The sequence below is a fragment of the Diachasmimorpha longicaudata genome, chromosome 15, assembly GCF_034640455.1.
Source record: "Diachasmimorpha longicaudata isolate KC_UGA_2023 chromosome 15, iyDiaLong2, whole genome shotgun sequence".
Taxonomy (NCBI): Eukaryota; Metazoa; Arthropoda; class Insecta; order Hymenoptera; family Braconidae; genus Diachasmimorpha; species Diachasmimorpha longicaudata.
The window spans coordinates 1,003,008-1,029,635 of record NC_087239.1 but is presented as its reverse complement, the minus strand read 5'-3'; the positions used below and the strand labels follow the sequence as shown (position 1 = coordinate 1,029,635).

The 26,628-nt window shown below is 34.2% G+C and overlaps 1 protein-coding gene across 4 annotated transcripts in view; it reads right to left on the bottom strand.

Annotated features, from left to right (window-relative positions):
- Nucleotides 1-20,221, bottom strand: part of LOC135169770 (A disintegrin and metalloproteinase with thrombospondin motifs like) — a 152,787-nt gene extending 132,566 nt beyond the window's left edge. For 2 of the 4 annotated variants that reach the window (XM_064135065.1, XM_064135063.1), the window contains exons 1-2: nt 19,706-20,221; nt 14,618-14,837 (exon numbers count right to left, since the gene is read on the bottom strand). The gene's annotated coding sequence lies outside the window, so the exon portion shown is untranslated. Of the gene's footprint in view, nt 1-8,540; nt 8,560-14,617; nt 14,838-19,705 lie in introns of those variants that run through there. The other 2 variants (XM_064135066.1, XM_064135064.1) reach the window with 2 other exon arrangements.
- Between the last annotated feature and the right edge of the window lie 6,407 nt (nt 20,222-26,628).

The following is a 26,628-nucleotide window of genomic DNA, read 5'->3' as shown; positions in this document are numbered from 1 at the left end:
CCAGTCGTAGAACAATTAATTAATTTGAATTACTCTCGCTCGAATGTCTGCAAATGGACGGAAATTTCAACATTGCAGAGACTTTTAATTACCGCGCTAATGAGTTCAGTATTTCAGCTTTGGTGCAGAGAATTTTTTTTGTTCCTTCGTGGAATCCCCAGAACAACTTCTCTCAATTAATTATCCGGAATTTTGGTTCATACATGAGGTATTCCACACGAGATGAATTGACTAGTGATGCTTAACCTCTTAATAATTGTTGGTGTTCCGGAATAATGAATTGAACAATAAGTGTTATCTCTTCAATTTTTTTTATTGAGCAACCAAATTTTAATATTTTATTATGAGCACGATAGGCGCGCCATCGCATGCCGTTAGCTTCAAGTAACTTCAAATTACGCGCTGTAAATCGTGGACCAATGAGAAATAGGTTTCCCGGAAATTCGATATTTTCGATTCGAGATTTAAGGCGTATGCACTTGTTAATGTAGAATGAAGCTCGCGACAAATGAATGACTTTTGTTATTATTTCGTGAATTGTATCAAATTTTTCTTGTTTGAAATTGCCGCTTTGAGTCGGATCGTGAGAACACCTTTGCAAGAATTCGATTCGATTGGAGACTTCCGATACAGTATTCAACCCTTCTATCTACAATATGGTCTATAAAACTTGGTTAATGATTTTTTGTTGAATTTCTGGATGCTCATATGTTTGATCTTTAATAACGAATTTTAAAAAAACGCGAACAACAAGAATATTGCAAATTACGTGAGGATTAATTTGTTAAAATTTTTTCCATGATTATACAATTATAATAAATTTTGTAAATTATCATACAAGTTAGAAATTCTGCCGGATCTAGTTTATTTTCAACTGTTTGCTTACAATCCTTTTTCTTCTGATCAAAATACTCCTAAATAAATAATTTTGGAATGGTAATATCGAAAATGTATTAGTTATTTTATTCCTACGAAATGTAATATCTAGAATCGGTTGTCACTTTATTAAAAAATCCAAATGTCATTGAATTTGTATTTCTTTTACATTAAAACTGAAGTAGTAAACTATTAGTCCTTTAGATGAGAGAAAAAAGAGAACTTCTCTACAAAGAAGAAAGATATTTAGGACGATTTATATTATTTATTTGATTATCCAAAATATTCTCACGAAATCGATGGTTTTTCCATATTCAATTTGACCATCGTGTTTATATGCTTAGAGACATTAGCCAAAAAATATTAAAAGATTATAATGTTCTTTACTAGATTTACTCCACTTCACAAACAAGACTTCCTAAAAATTTTATTTACCTTCCTAGATGTTTGAACATTTTGTAATAAATAAACTGTGCACAAAATTCCCCTTTGCTATTTCACGGCTCGATTATTTAACAGTAAAAGTCAATTTCAAAAATTTTAACGAATGTGTCGAAACACTAGTGTTCCATTCATGAAATAATAATAACACTCTTAACGATAATAAGACAAAATTACTCCATGTTTTTTCACCAACGGAGTTACCTTTTCACTGCCCACATTAAAAATTATTGAATGACCGTTTTGAACCATCTAATTAGCTACAATATGCCAAATTAATAGACACGTACTCATCGTAAGAGCACAAAGAGACAGCCGTAGTAAAAATCAATAACTCAAAACTCTTTGAATCGAGGATCAACTTTTTATTTCCGGTACCAAAATTTTTATTATACAACACAGTAATTTTTATGTTGCTCAACGCAAAAGTTAATGGCGTTCTGTTGACTACCCTAAATCCCCTGCTAGTTTTTCCTGACATCATCGATGAGAGCTGAAAACGAAAACCCACGATCGAGACGTCCTACTTTGCTGATTTCAAGTTGACCGGCGTTGAATACGTTATCAGTGGCATAGTAACCGTAGTTTTCACTTCATCGAGAAAGTAAAGTTACAAAAAAACAAATCGAATCCGAAACATGCGTTCAAAAAAGTGGTGCACTAAAAAACAAGTGGGTTATGGCATTTGTTTAGTTATTGTATATTTTCTCTGGCAATAAATTAGCAAACTACCTCTGAATGTGCATTTCCACATTTCCCTCCATTGTTGGAACTTCAATTTGACCGATAGAAAAAAAACAAACTACACTAAGAAAAAAATATAATTTTGCCAATCACGTTCATTTCGAACAATTAATTGCCAAAAATTTTTTAATTCTTGTCACACGAATATTTTATTGCCAAAGTAATATTTTTGTCGCAGTGTAGGAGTGTTTTGCTTCCATTGAGAAATAAAAAAATCGTAATACCAAGAAATAAATACCACGTGAGCAAATAACTATTGTGTAAAGGAGGGAATACTCTTACAGAATGCTCCGAAGAGGCTAGTCTAGAGTCAAGGAAGTAGAGAGTTCTAAAAGCGGAAGGAAATCTACCTGTATATCTAAATAATAATTAGCCCGTGGATTGTGCTACGCGTGAAAGCCTCTGAGAGATAAGATCAGTTATTAGTATCCAACAAAATAAAACAAAATAATCATAACAATATCGAATTGTATTATTAGCTTGGGAATTGCCCTCGATCTATTCAAGTGTAACTTTTTTGTCTCTCGAAATTGTTCACTAGTGCTAGCCTTGAAATGAAAGTAAATTTCACAGTCAAGTCATTTGCCTTTATTTTAATATCTCTAGGATGACTTATTGTTTCGTTATGAAGTCAGTCGTGACGAAATTCGAAGGAAAAACTACTACTGTATATCGTTATTTGCAAAAAATTCTGAATGTGATTGAGAAAGCAGCAAAATAAATAAAAATTCGGTTACAAACATTAACTAAAATCGTTGACTTCAACATTTTACGTTTTTAAAATTATGTGTCCAAAGTTAAGTTGTATCAGCAGTTTTTTAACACTTTGTGAATAGATTTTTCGATAAAGAAGAAATATTTACTGAAATTTAATAAGAATTTAAAGCTTCATTGAAAATTCAGAGCATTCAAATCATTCTTCTCTAAAACCAGTCGGTAAAAAATCCTCAGAATTATTATATACAATTCATAATTATCAAACCAGTATATAACATGTGCCTCAGTATCTGCTAACTTATATTACCATTTTAAAAAATACAGAATGGAATTTTTAATTTGGCTGAGAGAAAATCAAATAAAATCTGAAGCATTTCACAAATAATTTATGCTGCTCACTGCATTAAAACAATTAATTTTTTTCTTATTAAATTTAATCAGCCATTGCTCCCTCATTTTTTACATAATTTAGAAAAAGAGATATTTCTTTGCAACATGCAACACTTCTCATACATCTCAATAAAAACTGGTTTATTAAAAGTTCACGAAATTGTGACTGGAGTCATGAATATTTTGTCGTATCACATGAAATTGTCCAGACTTAAGAAGAAAAAAAATAGTTGTGCACTTGTCTAACCCATGTAAATGATTATGAATGAGTAAAATGAGTATTCATTCGGAGAAACAAATGTTTTCAGCGTTAGACACCACCCTTTAGTTCAAACTATCATAAACACTATTTTATGTACATTTATCATTTTTAGGGTATTATATTCGACAAACTTTTTAATCACCAAATCCTACATTCCCACAATATTTACCTAAATAAGTAGAAAATAATGCCTCTTCCGGTGATGTAAAACGACCAGTGTTATGTCAATAAATACTTAAAGCTAGATATACTATTATTTACACTATTTATAAGGTGTAAGTCAATACTTCAGAATTCCTCTACTCTGAGCCTTATACATGAACCGTAGCCGGAGAGATGCGTCACAGCACCATACGTCATAGGTAAATGTACCAGTACTCGGACAGTAGTCAATCAAAACACATAAATCACCATTCAATCATACTTGAAGTATGTTTGGGATGTATTCGTAGACGAAAATTATTTTTCTATCTAGAATTAATGAAAAAACAAATATCACTTCAGCTTTTCAAAAAAATCTCGGAATTAATATGCTAAAGATAATGAAATTTCTGCAGTTATTGAATTACGAACTGGCTGATATTAGCGTTAACATATTGGTGGAAATTAATAATTATATGGATTAGTAACACGCTAGAATTTGCGAGGGTATTTATTTAATCATTTATTTTTGGATTTATGGATTTGTTTTTTTATTTATTTGGCGAATATCTCGATCTATATTCAATAACTGTCGTCACACTGCATAACATAATCACTGAACTATATAATTTCTCATCTAGACTTCCTAATCAATCAAAAATTAACTGAAAAGCACTCGATATCAATTAATAAGTAATTTAGTCAAATCGCAGCCTCTAATCATGGGACTAATTTGCAATCATGAGATGATGAAACTCTTCTAGATCAGCTAAATAACCTAAACATGACTGAAATCAGTCATTCACAGCCCGAAAGGTAAGCTTCACCCACGATTGGATATCAAGCTCTACTTGAACTTGGACTTCAAGCCCAATCCAAACGTAGACCTCGAGTTCAATCCAAGGCTGAAACACACGCTTGATGTCAACTTCGAGTCAAGCTTCATTCAGGTTTGACCTCATAATTCAATACAAGTTAATTTTTTGATATTATCGATTCATTTGGTTTCTTTATGTATCAGCGGTTCATACAAAAAAATTGCGAGAAAATCGCAAAGTTCTTTGTTTGAACTACTTGGATATCCTCAAGCTACCAAGTTTGGATTTTTGATCACCCGAATCTCGATTGTAAAGTTTGAATTTTGAATCCGAAATTGTAAACTGTACCTTAGGGAATACTTCCAAACGCCGCGGTAGGTGTTGCATACAAACATTTATAAAGTTCTTGTATTGGTTACAAGGCAATAGAATTTCAATAAACTGCTGAACGATGGAAAATAAAGTCACCTTTCCGCCTTGAAAGTAAAACAGACTTTGGCTGGGGGCATAAAGAACAATAAATCATCATAGGGAATTCCTCATTGAAAAAAGGGTTAATCTCGGAAGCCTCGAAAACAACACGTAGAAAAGAGAATTTTGGACAGTAGCCATTTTTCATCATAGAACTCAAATCTCTTGGAAAGGAAATTTCCTATTTTTTTGCACTCTCCGGTTCTCTTCCCCCCTTTTTTATAGGCATATTTTCCTTTATCCCTTTTCGTCACCAATTCCATTTTCGAAAATCCTTGCCACTATTCCCAATCAAGGTAGAGCAACTCCTTACAAATTTTCACATAGTCAAACTATTCCGGACAATTCACTTCGCAGTAGAAATCTACTTTTAAATCGGCCTAACCAAGTCTTATCTATTAAAAGTCTTATCTTTATACGCAATTGATAATTAGAATTCTAGTAGAAGTGCAAGCATTTGTAAGACTAGTCTAATTAAAGGTGTGTTCAAACAATTTCTTGTGCAATTATAATGACAGTTGTTGAGTGACTCATTGAATTATACTCATTTATTAAACCTAAATCCAATAACTGTTCAAGTCAAATGACCGTAGCTTAGACGTCTTAACTGTCCCAAATTTTAGTGAAAATTCTAGCGTGAGAGGAAACAGTATGCTCTGTTCGGATGCTCAACGGATCCAACACATAATATGTTTTGAAACCCAATGTATTTATAATATAATATAATATCTACCAGACTATCCGGTTAACACAAATGTTCATTACTGCTCATATTAAGTTGTAGAATTTCTTTAGAAGTTACCGATGGCGCAGTTCTCAATTTCACCAAAATTATCACTCCATAAGATACAAATTCTTTGTCAATATCCTTAAAGATTCATCACATTTGGATTAGTGGACGGTCCTATTATAAAAAGAACAAACATCGCCATTATCGATATCTAGAAAGTCTGTCACACTCATTCTTTATTGGTTCACAACTACCAAAGGCGACTTTATAACACACGGTACCGTGTATTCGGTCGAGTGTAGAAATAAAACTCGGAACTTCGACGCAGAAAGTAAATTTGCATCCTTTGGAATTGGTTAAAAATGAAATTCCTAAAGTTCGAATACACAAAACGAACGATGGAGAAAGGCCTCATGGGTAATGAAGAGAGTGAAAATCGAAAAATGCCTGTAGGAGGAATGCAGATTGTTATCCCCTTCCATCGAAAAGTGAAATGGGTAGTTGGTTAAGGCTGCCTAAGGTTGATTCGGAAAATGAACTTGTTATCCGAGACAATAAGAGGACTCAAACTTAGATTACTATTAATTAGCCTAGTTCTACTGAGGTATTTCCCAGAATCGAACTTCCTCGGAGCTAAAACTTCCACGTTTTGGTAACTGTGATCGAACCAATCTTCAACCTGTCATTCAAGCTCGGCCTTTGCACCTAATTTTAACTAACGAAATGTGCTTATGGACTAGATAGAGTGGTTAACATAGAAGTATTTAGGTAGATTCGTAGAATTATTTACAGAAAGAATAACTGGAATAAAAATGAATTCACGGAAAAGGCTCTCAAGAGTTTTTTTATTAAGTGACGAATATTATTTTGGTCTTTGTGATCAGTCATTAGTCTCTTAAAGAGATCCTTCGTTCCTTGTAGCAATTATAAAATAAAGAAATTATAATAGTAAATCCACTGCATTTGATATTTTATTAAACCCCATTTCCAATAGTTGAAATGATTTTCTTCGATAGATATGTCGCTGATTAAGAGATGAACTCTCTTTGATGGATAAATTGATACTGAATTCATATTGAGCAATTTATTCCCTCAGCCGACCCTGAATTAAAGCTGAATCAGAAGATTCCGGATTCGACTCCCGGTCGGGACTATCCATTTTGCTCAGTGAAATTGTCTTGTAAAATGATATCGACAATAATCCTGGTTCCCTTCCTACCTCATGTAAAATCCTATCCAACAATTTCCTGTGACGTAGCACCATGAGAAACGTTTAGAAATTTCTCGTCTTACAAGTGATGTCACTAAGGTTTTCACGAGGAGAGCGATAACATACAATGATGAATTATGAGCTGAACTATTGAGAGTGCTTGATACGTGTCGACAAAAATGAATCGTCGGTCTATAGCTGTTTGCAGTCCATCTCAGTATGCTATAGTTTTTCTAGTTTTTCTCCAAACAGTACCGAAATGTTTAGAATGATTTTAATAAATAGAACCAGAGAAGAAACTGAAAGGAATTAATGAACAAGGGCCTTTTGTCAAATGGGTCTAGAGTGTGAAATCTTTGATCACTAAGAGTCAGTAGATCTGGCGACATCATACGAGAAAGATATACCTTCTGCGTGCGATAATAAAGAATTAAAGTTGATAGTTAAATAGTTTTTATATCATTGAAACAATCCCTATCCATAATCCAATATGGACATTTAAAAAATCGTCGTTATAAAGCAAATCGAGGATGACCACGAAAATCATCACAACAATTGTACTAACCCGGTAGACGATTCATTACCGCCGATTACCGAAAACATTTTGAAACAGAGGAATGCTCCAGTACAAGAAAAATAATTGTGGCATAAGCAACGCATATAAATTACCCAGAGAAGTTATTGTCAGTCAAATTATGTATCAAAAACTTATTAAGAATAAAATGTTTCCGTCATACCAAATGCGGAAGTTTCTAATCAGACTAGATGAAACCCTTTTATTTATAATCAATGAATTTGTGCACAAATGTCCATTAAAGATGTGAAACAGATGCAATGTTATGATGGTAAACAACTCACATAAATGTATACTAGCTATGGAGGATGAAATATGTATGGAAATTGAACTTTATTCGTTCAGAAATAAAAAATCTATTGTCAGTGTCAATGGTATTAGAATAAACCACTACCATCTAGGAGCATCACTGCATCAGGCTGAGCCGAGCTGCTCATGCGGAGCAGAGTCTCAAGACTTTGACCACATGCTGTGGCATTGCCCAAATTTCCAAATCCAAAGAAACACATTGTTAACTAGATTTAGGGGGTGCCTGCACTCCTTCTTATATAACGAACAAATGTGCATATTTGTCAATATTTAAAGAAATGTAAGTTTTTGCAGTGTAAATAAATCTCATGTTCAAACTTCAACACTTTAAATAATAAAAACAAATTGTACTTTGAATCAATCACCATTAATTACCAATTGTTCACAAATAAAGGAAGATCAATTCAGCAGGAAACATCATATTTTCTTGTTAATAACTCAATTCTCAAAAACATGCATTAATAATAGATTAGTGTATTATGGTTAAATTTATCTGAACCATCTTTAATGGTACGTTCAGCGATTGAAAATAGTTTTCATTAGTTTTTGACTTCTCCGAATGATTAAATCAATGAACACAATGCTTGGTCATTGTCCGGTTAAAAAAATATGTGAACGAAAATAGTTCCTTTCCCTTGCCACAACTATTTCCTCATCCATCAAATATGAAACCATTCGAAAAGCGAATGCCCGTTCAACTTTCTTTAATTTTCATTTCTCGATGCAAAAGGCGGAAATGTAACAATATGAAATGTAAAAAAAATTGGATAAACCCGCGGTCACGAACGCTACGATTACGCATGCATTCCTGTATAAATCCCGAGGCAAGGGAGATACATCGAAAACGAGAGTACTACCTTTCTTTATCTCCAGTGTGTTGCTGGCGGCGAAGGCACCGCATGCCGTTTTAGGAGACACCGAGGAAAGTGTAACAGAACTGAAGGCACACGGAGCTGGATATGCCGAGGCAAAACCACCGGGGGGATTGTGTCAGAGAACAGAGAGAAATGAAAGTGCTCTGGAATTGATCCAGGCGCACGATTATATCCGTGTATATGAGGCCCAGGTTGATATTAACCTACCGAGACCTCGCGACCGGATTGTTACACTTCTTCAAGGGGATTGTTATTATGCTCGGCACATCGGCGACTGCACTCCCACCGTTCATTATTCCACCTTCAACATAATTCTTGACTTTTTGAATTCTCATGGAGAGAAAGAAAAGAAATTCAAACCGCTCAATTATCTCAGACAAATTCGTGCCCAATAGACGCCAGCTTTGGGACTTATTTTGAAATTTGAGATATGCACTGGGAAAGGAAAATTGTTTTGGTCAAGAAGAAGAAGAAAAATCTTCGTTAACGATTATTGACATTAGAAGTTCTGAATTTGCCCATCTGAGGAAATTTCAACTTTAGAGCACAAATTTGGAATTCAAATCTGAATATCTGGAACTCCTTACCAGAAGGCAATATTCTCTAAAAGAATTAGTTTTCTGCCAAAAATATCAATCTTTAGTGGATTTATATTTTGTCCTCAGTGTGACAAATTTGTTTTTGACACTTTTGAGTTTTTCGTGATCATTTAATATGAATTCGCTGTTTTCGCTTCGCAAATCTTCGATTTTTCGCAAATATCGACAATTATTTCTAAGAGTTTTCATTTGTAAAACCGAGAATAATTGATAAATCTGGTTAACAAAAGTTTTACTGCTCTCCTTATAGTAGATGATTTTTTCGCAAAGTATTACCGAAAAGTATTTCTCCAATTAGAAAGACAATACAAGAACTTGAGGAGCTCTTGGAAATTCGTTTATCTGAAATAAATCCTGTTTGCAGAGCAGTTTTTTCCTCAGTGTTTTTTGTTTAGATACTGGAAAAGTATAACATTTCCTTGACGATGATATCCGTATGGATAAGGTTGATGTATTAAACTGTCGAGACCTCGAAACTGGATTGTTACATTTTTTTTTCATGGAGATTGTTATTATGCTCGGCACATCGGCGAGTGCATTCCCACCACCATTCATTATACCACCTTCGACTCAGTCCTTGTCTTTTGAATTCTCATGAAAAGAAAGGAATTTAAACGGGTCAATTATCTCAGACCACTTCGTGCATAATTAGTGTCGGTTTTGTGGGCTATTTTGAAATTTAACAGATGACACTTTAAGTACGAATATTCTTGGAGAATGATGAATGAATAAAACATGTAATTATGTCAATCAAATAGGTATCAGATAGGAATTCATAGACAGACTTTGTACGGAAATTTTGGACATTTGTTCGTGGAGGCGGAAAGAAATTTCATTTGTAGAATTGCTTTTTTTTCAATGTTTTCTGTTTAGTCACTGGGCAAGAAGTAGATAATTACGGCCCCCTTCAAATTACGATTTAATTTTTAACGATCAAACGGAGGCTTTGAGTGATTGTCTTTTGAGACCATTATCCAGTTATGCTAAGAGAAATGTCTAAGACAAAATTTGGTGTTAACATGGGAAATTTTATTGACATAAAAGTGAATTTTTCCAAATTTTTTGTGAAAATTCACCAGAAATTTTCATAAATTTTACCAGAAATCCTAACAAATGTTTGGTTAAAAGTGTTAATTTTTTTCATAACCAAGGGATTGTTACTTTTTTTATTGACAATTCTACTTGTCTCGAAACATCGTCATACCCTCCTCTTGAATTTAATAAACCGCCCCGACTATTTAATTGACCTGTCTCCTTCATTCTTCGCTGGATACAACAATATTTCCTTAAGATTATATCTATAGGGATAACGCTCAGGTTGATATTAACCTGTCGAGACCTCGAGACTGGATTGTTACACTTTGTCATGCAGATTGTTATTATCCCCGGCATATTAGGGATTCCACTCCCACCATTCATTATTCCACCTTCAGCTGATTCCTTGGCCTTTTGAAACTCTCACAGAGAGAGAAAAAAAAAGTTCCAATGGTATATTAAATTAAAGCTAATTCGCGCCTATTTTGGCGACTTTTGAAGGGGGGGGGGATTTTTATAATTCACGCGGGTGATAGTTTTGCAAAGCGGCAGAATATTGGGAAAAATGTACTCCATCAGGGGTTTATTGTCCTTCACTTTTGATTGTTCAGCACTATCATCTAGGAGCATCGCAGCACCAGGTAGACCTGGGCTACTCATGCGGAGCAGAATCTCAACATTTTCACCACATCATGTGGTACTCCCCAAATTTCCAAATCCAAAAAAACAAATTGTTAACTAAATTAAAGAGGTCCGCTTGCACTCCTCTTTATATAATAAACAAATTTACAAATAGAACCGACTTTAAGTGTATAAACACAATTTTTCAATATTTAAAGGAATGTAAGATAAGAATTATCAATAGTGTAAATAAATATTATGTACAAATTTCGACACTTTAAATAAAAAAAATAAGTTAACGAATTCTCTGAGTTAAACTCTTGCTTAGAATTATAATGATTTGGTTTTAGGATTATGCCCGTTTATGCAAACCAGGTTGGTGTTTAGCTAGTAAGACTTAGAGACAGGATTTTTCCACTTCTATATGGAGATTGTTATTATCTTCGCAGACGACGGCACTTGCATCGTTTATTATTTCACCTTAACTGATTCCTTGTTCTGTCTGAATTCTCATGGATCGTAAATAAATTCATTCAAACAGGAAAATAATGCGAATTTTTAGTGACATTTTAGCAAATCCAAAGGTTGGGCTGCCTTTTTGGAAAATGTTTTTCTTAGAAAAAATATATACATTTGTACAAAGGTATTTTTTTTAATTATGGCCTTCGTTGAATTACGAATATTTTTTCAAAAAACATTTCACAACAAATTTACAATTTTATTTACAAAATCATAGGTAGAAAGCTTAGGTCGGGATTAAGCTCCGGAGATATTGAAACCTAATAGTTATAGTATTGCATGGGAATTGTAATTATGCTTGGCAGATTAACTGCGCTTTCCTCTTTTATTGATAAAAACATTTCATTCGAAGCTGCCACGACAAAATTTTACTCTGAAAATTATATTCTTTATACACTGAATTAACTTGACCTGTATATAAAAATTAGATTATATATAAATCTATATATTGATTGATTATTTATAAATAAGGAATACTTGGAAAGTCATATTTTTATGTGCCAAAGATTATGTGAATGTCGCTGATTATTGATGATTTCTCTGAAATTTTTTTCACAAAATTTTACTGATAGATTTGGTCATTAAAAATTTCCAAATTTTGAAACCCTTAATCCTGTGGCAAAATCTTAGATGAAAAATTGTCATCAAACATTCTCTTTTCGCTTTTCAGATTATTTCATGAGATTTTGAGTAAAAATTATAAAATGTCAATTGAACATAAATATAAAAATCATTGAAAAAATTATATTCATAACAAATCAGTGAAAAACATCTAGACTTGGCAAATTCCCAGCAAATGGAACGATTTCATTGATCGAATTTTTTACATGTGCTTTATTACTTCCCCAAAATTTTGCAGAAAAGCCCTCATTTTTTTTGCATGTCAATTGCGCCAACATTAATTAATCACCAAATGTTTTTTTTCCTACTTTTTTCCAAGAAATCTAAGATTTTTCACTTTCAATAAATTCCCCAATAAATTCATAAAAACTCCAAAAATTCTTAGTTGAATCATCTCAAGGATAATAGAACAATAATTTTTACTTTCATACTTTCAGCACAATTTTTTAAATTATTTTCTCCATACTTTTTTGAACTTTCCAGTTCTGAGAATTTAAAATTGAATATGATATTCCAACGAATATAAAACCTTTTTCTTTAGAAGGCAGAACTCCACGAAAATGTATATTCTCGAAGAACTGACCACAGCATTACGTTTCAATGCTTCCTATGTTAAAATAAGATGCTTCACTAGTCTCAATTTAACGAGCGATATTCAACTCGAAATTGATTTTTTATCCTGCGCAACCATTCGGCCAATAAATATAATACATATAATAGTCGTTGTGGAGAGACGGGCGTCACGTGTCGTGAGAAATAGATCGGTTCTTGTGCTTTCACTCTGGCTAACTGCCATTCGCACTGAATATTTGTTTATTTAACATTCTCCCACGATCTCTTTTCAATTCTACTTTTTTCAACCACTTTTGTTTTATCATTCTTATTTTATGAATTCTTAATGATCATTATCCTGAGTGATTTATTACACGCGAGTTGTCGTGTATTTGTTTTATCGGATATTTTCTTTTTTCCCTAGGTTCGATAATTTGTCTCCCTACACCGGGTGTTAAATCTTGGCCGAATTGAATGGACCTTTGTCTGTGGGATTGCTTTGAATAATGATGCGGTTAATTCGGGGTTCGAAGAGGCCGGAACAAGATACGAGGGGTCCAGTAGAGAAGACAGGCTACAAATTACATTATTGAGAAAAAAAATGATAAAATCACGTCTGGATCGCTACAAGTGAATTTGAACATCTTCGAATCAAGTGATATTACAATATGGACGTTCGTGCAGTTTTACTTGAATTGTGATTAATTACTGTAACATCTAATAAGTCAATAACTTTTACGAGAACTCGATATTTTTGTAACACCTCCAAGAATATTCCTTAAAAAAAAAACACGAAATTAATTTTTTTCAAAAAATAATCCAAGTTTTTAAACTTTAATTTTGCAAATGATATCAATGCCATAATATTTAGTTGTTTTAAATGAATGAATTTCCGATAAATGTTTGAGTGAATTTTACTTTTCATTCAATTACCAATTTTTTTAGATTACTACCCCTCGAATTTTTATAAATTGACATTATTTGATTAAAAAATGTTTTTTTTTAAATTATTTTCACTGAAAATACTTCAGAGATGTTTTTTTTCATGACATTATTCTAAAAGAATCATTAGTTTGAAATAGTAAGTCTAATTTTGCGATTACAATTGCATTTTTTTGCTCTGAAAAATAATTAAAGATTGAAAATTGTGATATTGTGACTCGAAGGTTCAATATTCCTTCGAAAAAGTAATATATCTGGTATAAGATACCAATAAAATGAACTTCATCAAAAGAAATATCAAACGATTTGTTTTTCGACCAACAAAATGTTCCCACAAGCAGGAATTTCTCTGAAAGTGTTCAAACGTCATGCAATTATATTCAATTGAAAATCGAGAAGTTTTCATCAATGAAACACACGTCGGCACTGTCATCCCATTATGCATTGCGATAACCCAAAATAGGCATTGAAAATTCCTTGCACCCAATCAAATAATTATTATTGATCAGTCCAATCATATCAAATGCGAAACGCTAATTAAAAAATCGACAAATTCCAAAAATGAGCTTCTCCACTTTCCCGAGCCGAACATTATGTAAAAAATTCTAAAACCCAATAAATATCACAAAAAAGAAATGTCAAACGATTTGTCAGACCAATAGAATATGCCACAAGCGGGAATTTCTCTGAAATTGTCTAGGCCTCTCCAAAATAATCTCTCAGTCCAGTCAATCCCAGACTCATCTGCGTCTGGCACTTGACTACCGAAAGTTTTTTTTTTCTTGCAGACCAAAAGTGATATTATCTGAGTGGAATAAAATACCTGTAACCGCTAACAAATTTATTCTAAAAAACAGTAGATCAAAAGATTGTACGTAAAAATATTCCGGTTTCCCGTTGAGCGATACCGCATTTTAATTGCCTGAAGTATGTTTTTCTTCCCCCTATTTTAATCACAACATTTCAACAGTTTAGCATTAATTTTGAGCCAAATGAGACTGATGTTATGAGATAGAATTAAATCCCGCAAAATCTCCGAGACGACGATCCAAATTGACGATCGTTTGTTACATCACACACATCTCACTCTCGACCTGCATTCACAGAGGCGCACACATACAGGTTACCACTACTTTCGTTTTTTCATTCCGAATGTCAAAAGGTACTTACGTCATTTATGGATGTTGAATGTAGAGTTCAGATGATTGGATGAAAGATTTTCAATGGTCTTCATGTTTCCATTGCTGCTATTGCCTTTTGTTTTATTCCGCCACAACGATATTTTCCGTTATTTACTTTTCCAACACTCACGATTATTTATCCACCCGTTGTGACAATTCTTCCTTGTCAATTTTGGTTAGCAGGAATCTGTCGTCACTTCACCAGAGTACTGAAGTCAATTAAAAAGACGATCTTGGTTATCTCGGAGTGTTTAACAAGTTTAAATAATGATGAATGGAACACAAATAATTGTTTCCAAATTTGAATTATTTCTTTTCGTTGAAATTCTTTTTGATTTTTACAGTTGAACACCTGAGTTTTACTTTCCCGATTTAGAGAATCGTAGATTATTCAACATTAAACAATAATAATAATTTAAACTTTACATATTGTTTGATTGGCTATTTGCAACCGTTAGAAAATATTTTGGCAATTTCAAAAGATTAAAGAAACGTTTTTTTAGCAGGAAATTTGAAAAAATTATTAACAAATTGTAATGCTCCACAAAAAGGAAATTTTATCAATCAGTAATTCAGCAATAATTTTTCAAGTTTTTCTAAACATGATTGATAGAACAAAAAAATTAAGGTTTCTGGAAAACCAAACAGTTTACATAATTCATATCAATAAATTGAATTTTGGGAAGAACAATTTGAAGTGAGAAATTTAATGCTTAAAAATATTTTCCTTGACATATTTTAATTTTTTTCTTTCAGAACTAACTTGTGATGGAATTATCGATAAAAATCCATCGTTTATCAGAAACGTGAGTTTCTGTTAATATTATAAATCGTTCTGAATTAAAGAACTCCCCCAACCAATGTCGGACAAAATACTGAATAATTAAGAGACAAAAAGGTTAAATTAATTTTTGCTGACATGAAAATGTGTGGGCTCTTCTAATTTCCAATTAATATACTTTCCCAGTAAGAGGTGTTCAATTATCAATGTTTTTCAAGCCTTATCATGAAGAAGTTTGATGGTTCGCTGAGAAAATCAATCAAAATATCAAATTTAGTAATTGCTGTAAGCTATCCCAGTCATTTTCGTAGCAGATCTCTGGTAAAAGTTTCTATAAGTGTCGATCATAATGAGACGATTCGTTCAGCCTCAGTGATTTTTCCGACAAAAATAGGAAGAAAATGTACATTTGTAGAAAATAATAAATAATAAGAGGACATCAAGTTGTGTTTGTTGCATGTTTTGTATGATTTCCCTCCTCCTTTGATAACACCAATTATATTTGGTCACCTTCTCAAGCAGGAAAAATTAAAGATAAATTTCTTAATAAAGAAAATTATTCCACCTTCGTGGAAACGGTATGTAGACTCGAGAGAGATCGGTTGAAATCGAAAGGAAACGGTTGGATTTCACTGACGAGGAAGCAACAAGAGAATTATGGATAACGAACCAGTTTCGAAACTAAACAGCAACGAATATCGCAATGGGTGGATTGAATTCACTCTATTGATTAAAATCCATTATCTGTAATTTATTCGTGGATTAATTCGTATTCTGCAAATCGACACACCTGACAAACGCACGACAGAACTATCACTTCTAAATTACTTCGAAAATACCAAGTTGTTTATTGAAGTGGGGAAATAAAATGAATATTTACGGGTGTGAAATAAATGTTGAATTAAAAATCATTTCAACAAAATAATGATTTATTGTAATTACAGGTTGGGGTAGATTTTTTAAATGAAAAATGCAATTTCTGCAAAGTACTCTTTGATAGATTTTACTACTTAGCTTCTTGGTGGATTTATTAAAAGCCACAAGATCTTGACATGAAACTAAATCACGCCCTGACAAGTGGTAAAAAATTATATTAAATCCTTCCCACTGACTTTTTCATTAACTTAACGTATTTTACACCCCAACGATTTATTTTCAGCTGAATAAAGACCTCTCGTTGTAGATCGGAGTTGACTTGAAAAAACATTTTCAGGAAAACTTTTCCACGCGCCTCAGACTCTGAAATACCATATTTATAATCAAGTGTGGAACTTTCGATTTTCATTGTGTGACATGTGCTACAGCAAAATGGATATCTCCGGATGCAAATTTTGACTAAAAAAGGGAGGTGGAACGTGTCACTGAACTTCATGAATATTGACTTTCACTTGTTTATTCTAATTTCTGAAATATTGGACTTCTAGGGAGTAAATATTTTCTGGCTCATATGAGTTTATTACCGATTATAATCACATGACTTAATGAAGGGATGGATTACAATTACATGAGTCAAAAAATACATTACTCTCTTGTGACATACGATATCCAAAGCTTCCTCGAAGGTCGTTTCGCTCAGTTAAATCGCACTTTTATCCTTTTGAACAAGTTTTCAATTCCCTTATGATACGTATTTGCAAAAACTAATTTATACATTTCAAAAATTGCACAAAACGGATAAAATACTTCCGACAATTTTTCGACTTTCACAAATAAGGAAATCACTCCACGGAGAGAAATAGCCAGTAAAAATTATGGAACTTAAGTTCGCTGACCGATTACAAAAGTAACTAGAAAAAAGTTGACGTGACGATATCGCTATTTTTCACTGAAAATTTAGATAAAAATTCGGAAACGTTGCAATACAATTCTCTAAAATTACCGTAAAAGTTTCCTCCACTAGATGTCCCTTTAAAATTACGGAAAAAATACGTAATTTTTATTGAATTATTAAATTATTGAATTATTAAATTATTTATTTTGTCCCCTTGGTGTGGGACAAAAGTTTTGTATTTATAGATTTGACAAGTCCTTCTCTGATTGGTCAGAACTAATCCAATTGTAATGTACAAAATAAAAAACTATCCAAAAAATTGAAACAACGTCAAAAATCATCAAAACATCAGGAGAGTCCTTCCCCTCCCACGTGAGCAAATTCTAATCAAAAGTTCATCGACACGAAGACATCAGCGAGACCAATACCTCTGCGGAAATCGAAAATGGATGCACGTATATATAGTCTATCTCCGAGAGAAACCTCAACAAATGGTTGTGTTGGACTCAGGTCATATGGGATTCAGCTCGCGGTGACTGGACGTTTTCACTGTGTATATAAATGGCCAGCAATGGACATTTAAACCGGGAAAATAGTGATGAGAAAAAGGAGAAAAAGATATAACATCCGTTCGACCACATAAAATCACCGGGAGATATAATTAATCCTGAGTGAACCACAAATGAAAATGAAACTCACTCAAATGACCTCGAAGAAAAACTGTTGAACGGCTCAGATCACTTGGCCTAGAAAACTGAAGAATGATTTCTCTATCGTTGGAATCACTCGGACGCTGTGATTTCATCCAATATGAAAACATTATTGACGATACGAGAACAATTGATTCCCCAAGAAATAAACAAAATCAATAAAAAATGAAAAATTTAATCCAAAAATTATAATGAGAATAATATGAGATGTACTTTTTCTTGAATTATTGTAGAGATTTGAAAAATATAGGGGTTTAAAATTCTTCACGTGGAATAATTAAAAATTTTCATAATTTTAGGTAAACGAGTTTTCGAGGGCAACTCGTAACTCTTGATCTAATCAAATTCCGGTGGATAATATTGTTTCCAGCATAACTTTCATTGACCGTGCTTTGTTATGGAAATGAGAAAGCAGATATTATAACACAGAATCCCACTAGAAAACCACAGATTTAATTTTTAAAACGATTAGATATCAAACGAGAAAGGATTTCGCCCAAAACAATGACTAATATGAAATACCATCTGTTTTGTCTAACAGTTGATGAGATCTCTGAAGAAATGATTTACTATTTTCATCATTTTGAATGAAATTATAGTTTGCACGAAAAATGGAATAATTATGATCGACGAAATCACTCGACAAGAAATTCATAAAACCCAATATTCAAAGAGGGATTGTATTTCAAACACTAAAAAATCCGGAAAAATAATCAATAACAGTGTAAAACTATTCGTTTCGCTCTAGCGCTTTTCAAGCGATTTTTGATTGATCTAGAACTACTGGGATAGAACGATTTTCTTAGTTTTTGGTGAAATTTAATTGCTTTTTTGAGGACAAAACCTGCAACTCTTCTTAACTCAAGCGAAAAAAAATCAATAAAAAGAGAAAATTGAGCCCAACTCGAGTGGATATCAATTACAAAATAATATTCTCATGTAATACTTTACTATAAATAAAAATAATAAGATTGTGCTAACCGAAAAAAAAATCAAAAGTGACTTTATGTCAAACGCTAAAAGATTCATTAAAAATAATCCATAAAATTCCACAACTTGTTCGCGGACAACACTCCTAACTCTTAATTAAAATTAACTTTCAAAAAGTGAATCATCTGCCAGTAAATTATCACTTGGACAATAACATTTCAATATATTACTTCATAACAACAATAATAATATTGTATTGCAGACCCTCAAAATTCAAAACTGACTTCTATTGCACCCAAAAAATCCTCAGATAATCACTAACACCAAAAAACCGCTCGTTTTGACTCAAAATATTCGAGACATTTTCATTCTCAACGTCCCAAACGTTTGAGATACGGCAATTTACAATTCCCTCAATGTTAAGTGAAATTTGACAGCCGCTTCAACGTCAATACTCGTAACTCGTGCTCCATAGAACTTCTGCTGGATAATATCACACCCAGAATAACTTTCCAATTTTTTCCTTGATTTTAACTGATGAAGAAATGTTAATAAAGGTCTCCGGTGTATCATCGAATGCTTCTACCACCGTCAACGCATGTCATTACAGTGAAAACACACATTAGAAATTGTATTTGACGCACAACCGGGCTAATGATCTCCAATCGCATGTGAATTAAAGCCGGAGTTGATGTTGTGAATTTTCATTGGATAGTGGCATTAACGGGTGCCAAGGGAAAACAAATATTGACCGATTGCCGGAATAACGCCGCAGCTCGCCTACTGCTGTTTCAAATATCAAGTGAATGTTTGAAACTAGACCGAACGAGCTGGTTATGCAAATGTCAATGAAAAAGCAACTGCATTGGGAATGAAAATTCTTACATTTATATTGGCTTTGTATCACTCAATCGTCCGCAAATCTTCACCACTGGCTATTACTTCACAAATTACTTCTGGATTAACTTCACCGATCTACTCGCGCGCGCAATTTGTCAGTTGAATAATCAAATAATATCTTCACTTCCTCCACTTCCTACTTCACTTTAATCTCTCTTCACGGCGCTCGGTAATATCACTCTCAACATCGCTTTAATTACCGGCACGCGCGAAACTGTGTTTCAAACTGTATTTTTTTCAAAAAGAAAATAATAACAATAATGGGAGAGTGAAAGTGCTGAGGAAAATGTAACAAGTGGGTCAATCCAGGAAAGACAGGCAAATATTTGAGATTTTTTAATTTCAAGGGTTTGGGTAGAATTTGAAAATTGTGATTGAGGAATTGATGGGAGTGAGAACCGCGAAAAAACGAAATTTTTCAAGTGCGAATGCGCGAGCGGACTCGGCCCAACTGAGGACGACTGATACGTACGTCGTCGTCGTTGGTAAGAAAAGTCGGGAAGGTGGGGACTACACTGCCGGTGACTGTGGGGATCTCGCCGAGTGATCGCGATTGTTACATGGTGTACCGCCGCGAGAGAAGGCCCCGTCGCGCCTACCTCACTTTTTTTTTTTCTTTCATCTCCACCACTACCACTTTTCATTCTTTTCATTTAACTCAAAATCCAATACCATGAGCCTCTCCAGCGCCGCGATCCTGCCTTTTCCTCGGGCTTTTACTTTTTCTTTGACAGCGTCGGAAGAACTTTAAGCTTTTTTTGGTTCCGAAGGGCAACTCTGATTGTTCGACCTTCATTTTTGCATTTGTGAAAGGTCGAATATGCAGCTTTTATAGCGTCTCCGGAAGTGTCTGTTTACGTAACGTATTCTATGTGATTTTTTTATTAGTTTAAAGTTATGTAGCCCCTATAATGGGTTATTTACACTGTCATTAATGTTACATTAACTTTTTTACAGCCTTTCAAATATTTACAATTGAATTTGGTATATTTTTTATCAGTTGCATTTGCAAATTTTTTTATCCCAAAAGGTCACGTACTGTTCCATTTAATTAGATTGTCTTTGGTCTACCAAAGGACGTGAACAAATGTTTGATCTGATATTACTATTCTTTGAAGGGACGCTGCTAAGGGATAATAGTCAGCTCTAATACCATTGATAGTAACTATCGTTTCTCTCAGAAGTTTACAGTTTCTGACCCTTTTTTCTTTTTGACATTGGTTGATTGGCCTAGAATCACGTTTCTCAGTGATTTTCACATTTGAATTGAGTTCGAAAATCCGTGAATGGGACTTTATTGATATCATTTGAGAGATTAATTGTCAGTTCCTTCTGTTCCACAATGCGAGGAAATCTAAACAAGGGAAATTTTGGTTAAGGGCTATGTGAATTTAAGTTGATAAAAGTCCTCACCATCGGAGATCTTATACGGAGACGAAACTTTAGGAGAAATTACTGTATTCACTGTTTGGTAACCGTATGGTGTTTGGGCCATTCGGGGAAAATGACCGAACCGGTTAGTAAACTTTGTAGATGGCTTGATATAAGTTACTTGACCGTTCGGAAAAAATTATCTAACAGTTCGTTAAGTTTTGTCCAACGGCCGAATTACTGTTACCAAACAGTTGACAAATTCGATTAGACGATACAGTAATTTTTCCCCAATGACCGAAATATTTCAATAGAAATTTCCCTAGAGCTCCAAAATTATCGGATATTTTTCGATAACTTCTCCGCTTAGGAATGAGTGTGTCAAATTTTTCTACAAATTCTGCTGTTATCATAGTATCGGAATAAATCTACAGATTTATACAGAAGAAGAAAATACTTTAGAAGAATTATTCGACATCGACAAACCAATAAACCTCCGAACGGATTTCTTCACATTCACCCTGTCCTGTAGCACATTGTCACGGATGAATTCATCAATATTGTCAAGAAGGATTCCCCCAGACCGACTTATTTTCACAATACCCTGTAAAAAAAACGGTGTGATGTGTTACGAATGTGTTACACATATACCAGGTAAGAATCGCCAAGCTTCATACCCGGGCCAAACGTGGGTTAGTCCCGGCTGACCAAGCTTTGGTAGCCCTAGACTCCACCAGACTTGGTATCTTAGTCACACCAGAGAACGCCCAAGCTTGGATCCTTCCTCGAGATCAAACATAGGTACCAAGCTTGTGCCAAGCCTGGGAAAAGTCTGGTTCATTCAGCCTTGGTTCATAGCGTCTCGACCAGTTCTGGGCCTAGACTGACGAACTGGTTGAAATTTATTTCTTTTTAACTAGGCGGCATGCTGATGTTACTTACACGTGAAACCAAATGGTGGCAATGTCCTGTGGTATTATGCCTAATTGTTAACCCCATATTGTTACATAAGTGTAAAGTAAGTTTTCGAATGCCACAGGGTATCTGGTTCATTTGTAATTTATCTGGATATGTTCAGTAGTATAAACTGTTTGAATGAAGCCTAGGGATTTTTTAATATATAAGCCTGGAACGGCGCTGGTTCGAAGGCCTGGACCAGCCTTAATAAGTTATCTTGGGCCAACTCTCGTTACCAGGCTTGGTCCCACGTTACATTCCAATGCTCATCCACTATTGATCCAGGCTTGGATGCCAAGCCTGATCCAAGCTTACCTAGTCTTGGGAAAGGTTGGGAGGAGCCTGGGCGATTGGTGATTTCCTACCTGGGATACAGGATTTTTTTTCCTTTTCGTAATTGAAAAGAGTACATTTTGGTAATGTGCAGTTATCAGAATGTGGATCCCAGTAACATGAATCAGAATATGAATTATATTCAGAACTGTATTCCATGTTCGTGATTTTGACATCTTTGAAATATATTCAGAATCTCTATTTGTATCACCGTAACATGAATTGTAACTGCAGGAGTCCCTGTCTTTCAGAGTAAGGAACTTTGATTTCCGTATTCATGTGTTATAACAATTGACTCTATTCGTATTAGGAACGTCATTGACACTGGTAGCACTTCTACATCATCCCTGATAATTTCAGAACATAGTTGCGTGTTGATCTTTCTTCTTGGCTCCATAAACTTAATATTAATGCTGCCACAATTTTCATACACATTCATTTAATTTAAAATCATATTCACCCTGACAATAACCCAAATTCAGACAAGTTGATTTAAATTTCAAGAAATTACTAACTCTCCATGTGGTAAATAACAATAACTCAACATTTTGGCTTCAAATTTGTTTACTTCCATCAATAATTATGTATATCTTTGTCAATTATGTGGACCTTCGTTGAACGACTGCGCAAGGATAGGTCAGAGAACCAAAATCACAACCAATTTCCCACAAATAACTTGTTACGTTTGTTTTTACTTTCCTTGAAAGTATCTCCGATGAAGTTATCGATGAACAATAATCTCTGCTTCTTCGATTGTAGTACTTTCTCAGTGTTCATGATGTTGACGTATTTGACTTCCAGATGAATGTCACGTTTGGATGCAGCGTTGCGCCAAATTGCAGGAACCTTGTGTCTCAATTTTGATGACTACACGTGAGAGACGTCTTCATCCAGTAATATGGAAATCTGATCCAAAAGAATCCAGATATATTTGAATTGAGTAATCTTATCTTTCGAAAAATGCTGGCGTAAGTCCATCTTTCCTTGAGTATTGGATAATGTCATTATCTTGAAATCAACATCGTAGTCGAAGACATTAAATATAATTCAATCAACCGCGTGATGCAACCGTTTGGCCCTTCATCTAAAAAGAAGAGAGTTTCATTCATCAACTTTTTGACGGTTGCATTAACTACTCCACTTAATGCACTATATAATCTTGCTAGATGTCCACGTTATGGTTCCTGATGGACTGACAATCCTCGATCAACTCTTCCACTTACCCAACAATGCCCAAATACTTACTAATCATTGATGACTCGTTGAAGTATTTTAGTGGAATATAATTGGGTGGAACATTTACGTCGGAGTGTGAGTCAGTCTTAGATTCGCCAATGATATCAAGCTTCATTGTATTCTTTGACCTCCAGCCTAGAAGAACAAGACTGTTTCAAGATTGGATTGAGGTTTAAAGGAGGATATAAAGCTCAAGTCGAATTAATATAGGATTCAACGATGGAATCAAGATTTCTTCAACGCTGGACCTCCCAGGCTCGATCTCCAATCCTGGATCTACCTTGTTTCCATCGTTAGAGTGGATATTCTTCACTTAGGTTGGTGCTGTCCTTCTGGTAATCCTGAGTGATGTTCAACACCTCCTTATTCATCTTTCTTGCACGCTTTATGTTTATGCACAATAGGGCTAGATTCATCAGCATCGATATCGTCGCTTACAGGTTCCTGAGCAGCTCTCGTTTTAGGTCTTGTTTTACCGTAACTCATTCCTTCAACTATTTACGCTAATAAGGATTCATACTCACTTCCGGTGGTTTTACCATCGGCACTATTAAAGGAATATTCAGGATATTTATTGAACATCACTGAGACAATTGACACGGTACCATTCAATGACAACCTATTGTCTTTAGAGCCCATTTCGCGACATTTCCGTAGAAAAACAAAATCTATGGAGGCAAAGATTATTCAACTGTCGGTGAAATTGCTCTCGCAAACGGCATATGTTTGCTTCACACCTGTCTGAAGGTCATGGCGTCGAACGGCAGGGAATTTTTAATTAACGGTATCGGTAAAAATCATTCTCCGTTACAGAGAATCTATACGAAAAATCACCACAATTATTCGAAGCTGTTCAGTCTCGATAATAATTATCCTGGCGATTGGTAAATTCTCCTGCGGCTACGGAGCAAAAATCACGACTAATCTACTTATTCTTCAGTTGGAGGTGAAAAAGTTGTGGAAATCGAAGTTACTCCCTCAGTTACAATGGCTTGTCTTGTTTGATGATTTTTTGCTGACTTTTTTCGCCGCATCAGTCCGTTGTATTTCTAAATTGACGAGTAGCTGTAAAAATACCTTTTGTTTCCTTTTTTTTTCTCGTGCTCTCGTGGAATAAAAGGTCGTTGGTTGAAGAGGACGAAGCAAAAAATGAGATTCTTAGGGGCAATTAGTAATCCGTGGAAATTGCAGGGAGTAAGGAAAACGATGAATATGGACAGCCATTAATTTTCTCCAATTGCGGGTATTCCCTGGCCTTGGCTCACATTCGAAAAGTACTCGTTGCTTTTTGTCATTCTAATATTGATGTCAGGGAAATTTCGAAGTGGGAAAGTTTTTTTCACGACGATTGCTGACCCGCATGGATTGTAATAACTTTTTAGCCAATTTCTTTGGCTCGATTGCCGATCAACCTTCAAACTTTTTCCACCTCAAACTCGCTTCTAGTTGAAAAAACCATTTTGGAGGTTTTGTAGAGTGATGACGTCACATAAGCGCAGTTGATCGAATTAGCGTAGCGTTTTCTCCTGGAGACAAAAATGATTTGGTTATTGATCGGTACAACATAAACATTACAGAATTTTGTGGCGTTGATTATATAAATATCATTACAATTAATGAATTTGGTTAATTGCTTTCATTTTTATTATTGTGGTTACCTCAAAAGTTTTAGAAAAGCTGTCCCATATACTTTTCTGAAAATTATTGATTATAGTAAATCCAAATTTTTTATTTTTCTTTTAACGAACGAGTGAATGAATTAAATGGGTTCGGGATATTTAATTTCACATTCCACCAAATTTTCATTTATTAGTTGTCTATTTTTACTATCGTAAAAATTTATTGGGATTTGCGTCCTCCACTGACACAAAGGATTTTTTAATGTCAAGCGTTTTTATTGAAAAATAAAACTATCAATTTATTAATCAATAATTGTATCTTAAAATTAAGTACGAAATAAGTTCAATAATTCTTTATTCGTGAAAGGGACGCAAAGCTGTGCAATTGAAGATTGATATGAAGGAAGGATATTCCCTTTAGATTTTGAAAAAGTGAGTGAACTTATTGGAGAGGTAGACCCCAAAGGTTCAGGAAAAATTTCTGGCCATTTATTTGGAATGGATATTTCCAAGGTTTTTATGATGTAGTGATTAAAAATCTTTTCTTAAGAATTAGTAAATAAAAATAAAGAATAAATATTTTGAAATATAGTGGGTATACAAGACACCTGAAAACTAAAAGAAACACAAATGATTCGACATTTGGCCAAAAGTAAATGATGTAATATTTTCCAGATTTTGGAAATATTTTTTAACAATTTCAAAATTAAAAAAAATTAGTTTGAGTTGTTATTAGTCTTCCGCTTCGGATGTTCCCGTTGCGATGAGGTTGGAATGGATGTGCCCCATTACAGCTCGAACTACCAACTTCCCGACTAATTCCCCTTTTTTCTGCACTTATTCTTTTCTTCGAGCGAAAATATCTCCATAGCCAATCTTCCTCGGCAACACACATGCACACACTTGGGTTCGATTCCCGGCTGAGCCGCAGCGGATTTTTGTTGCCTCGAAGTCTAATTCTCTTAGAATTCTTCAATACCTGCAGGAAGAATAACCATGAATGATTGTTTTCAGAATCATGAACTGACGATTCGTGAGCTCATTTGCGTTTTTTTTTTCAGACGCTCAGGAAACATTCCTTTTGTAAAAAGGACATACACCTCAAATCTCGAATCGAATCGAACATATCGAAATTCCGTAACACTTATTCGTGATTGGTAGATACATTCACAGCGGCAAAATTTGAATTTCACAAGTACACAAGTATCAAGTAAATCAAGTCAAAGGATGAGTTAATTAGTAGAAAATAAAAACTTAGTTAGAAAATGGAAATGAAACAAGTTACTCATCAAATGTAAATATCTATATCTTATCGAAACTCCTGTATTTTCCAAGTCGTCTTACAGCTTCAAGACATTTAAAATTTTGCATGTTGCCTACAAGTGGGAAATA